General features: G+C 43.3%; 1 long non-coding RNA gene across 1 annotated transcript in view; it reads right to left on the bottom strand.

Moving 5' to 3' along the window:
• Positions 1 to 1174: 1174 nt before the first annotated feature.
• Positions 1175 to 7134, bottom strand: part of LOC122563988 — a 67221-nt gene continuing 61261 nt past the window's right edge. Inside the window, exon 4 of the long non-coding RNA XR_006315789.1 lies at positions 1175 to 1452. This is a non-coding gene — a long non-coding RNA (uncharacterized LOC122563988). The remainder of the gene's footprint in view (positions 1453 to 7134) is intronic.

The raw sequence follows: 7134 nt of genomic DNA, 5'->3' as shown, positions 1-7134 counted from the left end.
ATTAACCAAACCCCCCAGCTTTTATATATATATACACACACACATATACATACATCCCTCATATATACATAAAATAATAACAGAAAACAACCCCAAGGGGTTGGAGAAAATCAAATCCCTCTCCCCACCCCCCATGATAATATTAAACAGTAAGGTAAGAGAAAAAAAAAGGAGGGATATAAACCAAAGCGGGGGGGGAAAGGCAGACCAACATCCATTATGTTCTACAGTTTATCTAAGAGAGTCCAAGAATTCCTTAGCCTTTTCTGGCGATCCAAAGTTATATACGGATCCTTCATGGTTAAAGCGTAACGTCGCTGGGTAGCGTAAGGAGTACTGAATATTTAAGTCCCTTAAACGCTTCTTCGCCTCGTCGTATGCTTTCCTCTTTCGAACCAGAGCTGGGGAAAAGTCCTGAAATAGCATTATCTTGGATCCTTTATAGATCATAGCTTGGGGGTCTTTTCCGAGATTTCTAGAGGCTTCTAGGAGTATCTGCCTCTCCCTGTAGCTCTGCAGCCGGAACAGGACCGGGCGCGGGCGCTGGTTCGAGCCGGGCCCGCGTATTGCGACCCGGTAGGCCCATTCCACCCTTACCTGGCCTGATCCAGCTTGCAGATTTAAAAGTTGTGGCAGCCACTGCTCCAGGAATGCTGTAAGCTGGCCTTCCTCTTCCTGTTCGGGAAGGCCCAGCAAACGAATATTTTTTCGACGACCTCGATTATCGAGGTCGTCAATATGATTTTCCAAGGTCCGGACTCGCTGCTCGAGAGTCCGGACCTGATCCACGGCCGATTGAGCGGCATTTTCGGAGGTCGCGGCCTTTAACTCCGCCCCTCCGGCTCGGCGTTCAATTTCTTAGATTTCTCGGTCGTGCTTCTGCAGCGCGGCCGAGAGCGAGTCCCAACGATTTCTGGATTCTGCAATAAAGGCATCGATCTTCGAATCCAGCTTGGAAATCATTTCTGCAAGGCTTGTTACTGTAGGTAAGTCCCCCGGGGCGGCTGTGGACGCCTCTGCTGCAGCTGGAGAAGGTGGGGGAGGGGTTCCTGCTTGCTGAGAGCTGCGGGCTCCCTTCCCTTTAGTCATTTTTACTTAGTATTAAATTGTTTAAATGTAATATTACACAACTAATTAAATTACACAACTATTATAAATGATTTGGTGAGCGTGGTAGGGCGTGGGTGACCCACTGTACCCAAGTCTTGGGAGGAGCACTATAGAGTCAGTCTTGCTGGGTCGCCGCCACCTTGGATCCCCCCATGTTGCTTCTTTTGAACATTTCTGAATGCTTGATAAAGGAAAAGCACCATTTAATCGGAAAACAACAATGCTACAAAATCAAACTACTTTTATCTAGCTTTTAAATGATTGTGTTGATGAAGTTTAATTTCCTTGTGCAAGTAATGTGTCTTCAGATTGAAATGGTAGGAAGGAGCCATATTGTAAATTCTGTAACAGAAAATAAAAGTTTAAGATAGGAAATTAGAAATTAACGTTTGTCAAAATAAGTAATGAGGCTCAATTTTATTTGTTGCATTTTTACAAATCTCACTCCAGTCTCACCTATGATGAAGACACTCAATCATGTCTGATGCCAAGCTATACAATGTTTTTTGTTCTTGTAACTTACTGCATGGAGTGAACTTTTCACTCATGATTTCAGACATTCTGCGAAATGAGAGGAAGAGTAGGTTCAAGGGTGAAACATTTAGGGCGGCACGGTGGTTAGCACTGCTGCCTCACAGCACCAGAGACCCGGGTTCTATTCCCGCCTCAGGCGACTGACTGTGTGGAGTTTGCACATTCTCCCTGTGTCGGCGTGGGTTTCCTCCGGGTGCTCCGGTTTCCTCCCACAGTCCAAAGATGTGCAGGTCAGGTAAACTGGCCACGCTAAATTGCCCGTAGTGTTAGGTAAGGGGTAAATGCAGGGGTATGGGTGGGTTGCGCTTTGGCGGGGCGGTGTGGACTTGTTGGGCCGAAGGGCCTGTTTCCACACTGTAATCTAATCTAATCCTGTTCTATTGTCCTTCTTTCTAATTGCACGGGACGAGCTCTCATGATACCAGAACAAGTCATTGACCACCTCTGTATAAAGACACAGGATATTTTAGGGAGAGTACCTTTTGTTCAAATTCTCCTTGTTTTCTAGATGCTCAGTTTCTTATGTGTTTCCCTGTTGAGCAATAATGTGTATTTGGGATTGGGGAATGTCAGGTACAGGTGAACCCATCTGCTCCTAAAAACAAGCCTTAAAAGTGCACAGTGGCTCAATTTTTTTCTAATTATGAATACATTTACATGCAGAAAATTATGGGCACTTAAAACCAAAAAGTGCCTCCCCTGTACGTAATGTGGTTTACAAAAGCCCATTTTAGATTGTGGTCATGTTGGATATTGGTGAATCCAAAACAGTCAAAATATATATAAATACATAACATTAAAGACTGAATGTATGCCACAGCTGTTCCTGCTAAATCATGGGCAGGTGCAGTATAATCTCACTCAGTTGAATTAACTGGGGATGTTTACACATGTAATAATGCATGTACAATATCATAAAATACCCACAATTTTCACAACTGGAAAACAGATGTTAATGGAGTCAGAGAGTCATAAAGATGTACAGCATGGAAACAGACCCTTCGGTCCAACCCGTCCATGCTGACCCGATATCCCAACCCAATCTAGTCCCACCTGTCAGCACCCAGCCCATATCCCTCCAAACCCTTCCTATTCATATATCCATCCAAATGCCTCTTAAATGTTGCAATTGTACCAGCTTCCACCACTTCCTCCGGCAGCTCATTCCATATCTGTACCACCCTCTGTGTGAAAAAGTTGCCCCGTAGGTCTCTTTTATATCTTTCCCCTCTCACCCTAAACCTATGTCCTCTAGTTCTGGACTCACCGCACGGTGGCACAGTGGTTAGCACTGCTGCCTCACAGCGCCAGAGACCTGGGTTCAATTCCTGCCTTGGGCAACTGTCTGTGTGGAGTTTGCACATTCTCCCTGTGTCTGCATGGGTTTCCTCCAGGTGCTCTGGTTTCCTCCCACAGTCCAAAAATGTGCAGGTCAGGTGAATTGGCCATGCTAAGTTGCCTTTAGTGTTAGGTGAAGGGGTAAATGTAGGGAAATGGGGCTTGGTGGGTTGCTCTTGGGAAGGTCGGTGTGGACTTGTTGGGCCGAAGGGCCTTTTTCCACACTGTAAGTGATCTATCTAATCTAATCCCTGACCCTAGGGAAAAGACTTTGTCTATTTACCCTATCCATGCCCCTCATAATTTTGTAAACCTGTACTCAATACTCTGACCAGTAAAGGAAAGCATACCAAACGTCTTCTTCACTATCCTATCTACCTGCGACTCCACTTTCAAGGAGCTATGAAACTGCACTCCAAGGTCTCTTTGTTCAGCAACTCCCTAGGACCTTATCATTAAGTGTATAAATCCTGCTAAGACTTGCTTTCCCAAAATGCAGCACCTCGCATTTATCTGAATTAAACTCCAAATGCCACTTCTTAGCCCATTGGCCCATCTGTTCAAGATCCTGTTGTAATCTGAGGTAACCCTCTTCGTTGTCCAATTTTGGTTTAGAAACTAAACTCTTATCTTACAAGTACTTTACTTTATGTGCATTTACTTATTTCTGGAAGCAACAATGGAAGTTTATATTCCAGAGCTATTTTAAATACAATCCACAGTCACTTAAAATATGCTAACTTTTCTTTTGTACATTTGTCATAATTGAGTATTTAGGGAAGGGGTTTTGTCTGGAATTTCTGAGAGGGGTGGTGGTGATGGTGGGGGTGGGGGGGGTTAGATTTTCCAACCCCAAGGGAGATGCTTGCAGGTGATGAAATAATTAGAGAGTGAGTTAATCTTGGTTGTACTTACATACCGTCAGTGGATAGTTACAAGTCTGGGCATAGCCATAGCTAAGGGGATGTTGCAGAAGATAAAGGTCACCATGAAGGCCATGCCTCCTCAACCTGTCCCGAAGTGTGTTGACCCTCAGGGTAAACTCACAACCAGTCATTTCCCTCTAATGAGGGAGCAGCCCTATGGTTCTCTGAGACTATGATGACTTCCATGCACAAGATAGAAGATTTAAAGAAGTTTGTTCTGATGATTTGGAGGTTAAAAACAATCTTTTGCATAATATCTCACCACACTTGTAAAGATGTTCCCCAAATTAACATCTTTCAGTGTTCTGTTGAGATCTTGTGTAAACCTTGGGCAGGAAAATGGGTGTCTGAAACGACAGGTGAAAAGAAACAGTGCAGATGTAAGCTGTTGCTAGGTAAGTAACACATTTCCTTTTGTGTCAAGCTTGTGAATTCAAGTCCCACTCTAATGACTTCAGGTAGGCAATACTCCACTACAGTACAGAAGGGGTGCTGCATGGTCAGAGGGGCTGCCTCTCGGACATGTTGTTAAAACTAGATCTTGTCTGCTGTCTTGCGTGGATAAAGAAGATCTCATGGCACCATGGCAACATGGTGTCATGGTTTTAATCCCTTAGAAGGTGGCTGATTTTGAAGCTTTGGAAAAGAACCCAGTGTAAAATACCTTAATCCCAGTCAAGTATATTCAATGGAGAACTGACTGAGATTCATAAGATAATGCAGAAGCTAGATTGTATTTAAACTGGAGCATTCATTTCAAATGAATTATGCATCAGTTAGCTGGGTCAAGGTGAAACATAAATTGTGTTTACAAATTAAGTAAAAAGTGGGGCTAGATTGGATGTTCCTTCGATTCCTCAAGGATATTAAATGGGCTGCTGTCTCACGTGTGCTGAGTTGCTTCATTTTTACAAGGCAGAGCTGCTTCTGTCTGGGGAACTGACCTTGTACAAGAGCATAGCGCCCTATCATAAGGTCAGGGCCAATGCGATATCCTGTGCGAGCATTTATCCCCTAAAGCAATTGGAGAGGATTTTATCCAGTCTTTTCAAATTTACTAGGATTTTTATATTTTGTTCTTACCCCTTCCAAGAGATCACATGGCTCCTGAGGGAAAGGAAGCATCATGATACCTAGGTGATCAAATTTGTATGTGACAAGCTGGATAGAGCTGTGAGTCTTTTTCTGTCAGTTGTTATGTTACAGTGTCTCATACCATGCAGTCCATCACCAATCAGTCAGTAAATTAAGATAGTTTTAACATACATAACATGTCTGGTGTGACTCTTGGTTCTCCCTGTTATGACTATCTATACTAACCTAGATCACCTACGAATAGAATAGAACATAGAACAATACAGCACAGAACAGGCCCTTTGGCCCACGATGTATTGAACTTTTAATTCCAACATATATTTTCAAAGGAGGACTGATACAACCAAAAGATGATAGAAGATGTGAATCTAGTGGCTGTCTGGAGAGGAATACTGGAATGTTCCACCTGAAGGTGTCAATGAAGCATCAAACAGAGAAATATGCTACAGCTGAACAGAAATCCATGGTAATTTTCCCAGACTCTGAACATGGTGGGCAAAAAAGACAGCAGTTTGAGCAAGAGACAAACTTGTCTTTTTCCCTTTCTGGAATACAAATGGATAGAGACGAAAAGTAAGTTTCAACCTTGGCCTCAGCATACAAGTAACCCCGAAATACTAATGTACAGTCTGCTCTGTTGTAAAGATAACGCCTTCACACTGTGTTCTGCCAACCAGCTACTGTCAAATGGAACAAGGACAAGAGAAACCTAAAAGCTACAAATGAGACAAACATCTTGAAACTGATTATTCAGACATCAATGTAATGGCTACATCTGTTCTTCACAAATGACTCAGACTGATTCATTTTTCGAAAAAAAGTTGATCTTTTTTGTGGGTTCACTTTTTATTCCTAACCTCTATGTTTCTGTGTTGTGTTACCTCATGATTAGTAACTAATTAACTCACTCTTTTATCAAGGAAACCTGTTTAAAGTGGCTCCTTTTAAAAGCTGAGTTCCTTTGTTTGGGTAAAGGTATCTCCATGGGATTTTTCTTAAGTTGACCTTGTTGTGACCAATGGAGGCCGTGGTTCAATAAAGAAGAGCTGCTAATTCATCCCACCACAGCAGGGAACTTAATGTTTTGGAGTATCCCATCTGGAACTGTAATAAACTGGAGAACTTCACCCTGGTCGTAATATCCCTCATGCAACCAGTTCAAATAATTGAGCCAAAAAACAGCCTTGCCCCTTCCCTATTTTATAAATCTTGATTACCATAGAGTCAGAGAGTCATAGAGATATACAGCATGGAAACAGACCCTTCGGTCCAACCCGTCCATGCCGACCAGATATCCCAACCCAATCTACTCCCACCTGCCAGCACCCGGCCCATATCCCTCCAAACTCTTCCTATTCATATACCCATTAAATGTTACAATTGTACCAGCCTCCACCACATCCTCTGGCAGCTCAATCCATACACGTACCACCCGCTGTGTGAAAACGTTTCCCTGTAGGTCTCTTTTATATCTTTCGCCTCTCACCCTAAATCTATGCCCTCTAGTTCTGGACTCCCTGACCCCAGGGAAAAGACTTTGCCTATTTACCCCATCCATGCCCCATATAATTTTGTAAACCTATATAAGGTCACCCCTCAGCCTCCGATGCTCCAGGGAAAACAGCCCCAGCCTGCTCAGCCTCTCCCTATATCTCAAATCCTCCAACCCTGGCAACAGCCTTGTAAATCTTTTCTGAACCCTTTCAAGTCTCACAACATTTTTCCAATAGGAAGGAGACCAGAATTGCATGCAATATTCCAACAGTGGCCTAACCAATGTCCTGTACAGCAGCAACATGACCTCCCAACTCCTATACTCAATACTCTGACCAATAAAGGAAAGCATACCAAACGTCTTCTTCACTATCCTATCTACCTGTGACTCCACTTTCAGGGGGCTATGAACCTGCACTCCAAGGTCTCTTTATTCAGCAACACTTACCATTAAGTGTATAATTCCTTCTAAGATTTGCTTTCCCAAAATGCAGCACCTCGCATTTATCTGAATTAAACTCCATCTGCCACTTCTCAGCCCATTGGCCGATCTTGTCCAGATCCTGTTGTAATCTGAGATAACCCTCTTCGCAGTCCACTACACCTCCAATTTTGGTGTCATCTGCAATCTTTCTAA

The sequence above is a fragment of the Chiloscyllium plagiosum genome, chromosome 28, assembly GCF_004010195.1.
Source record: "Chiloscyllium plagiosum isolate BGI_BamShark_2017 chromosome 28, ASM401019v2, whole genome shotgun sequence".
Lineage (NCBI taxonomy): Eukaryota > Metazoa > Chordata > Chondrichthyes > Orectolobiformes > Hemiscylliidae > Chiloscyllium > Chiloscyllium plagiosum.
The sequence above is the reverse complement of the archived record's forward strand: the minus strand, read 5'-3'. Positions and strand labels throughout refer to the sequence as shown.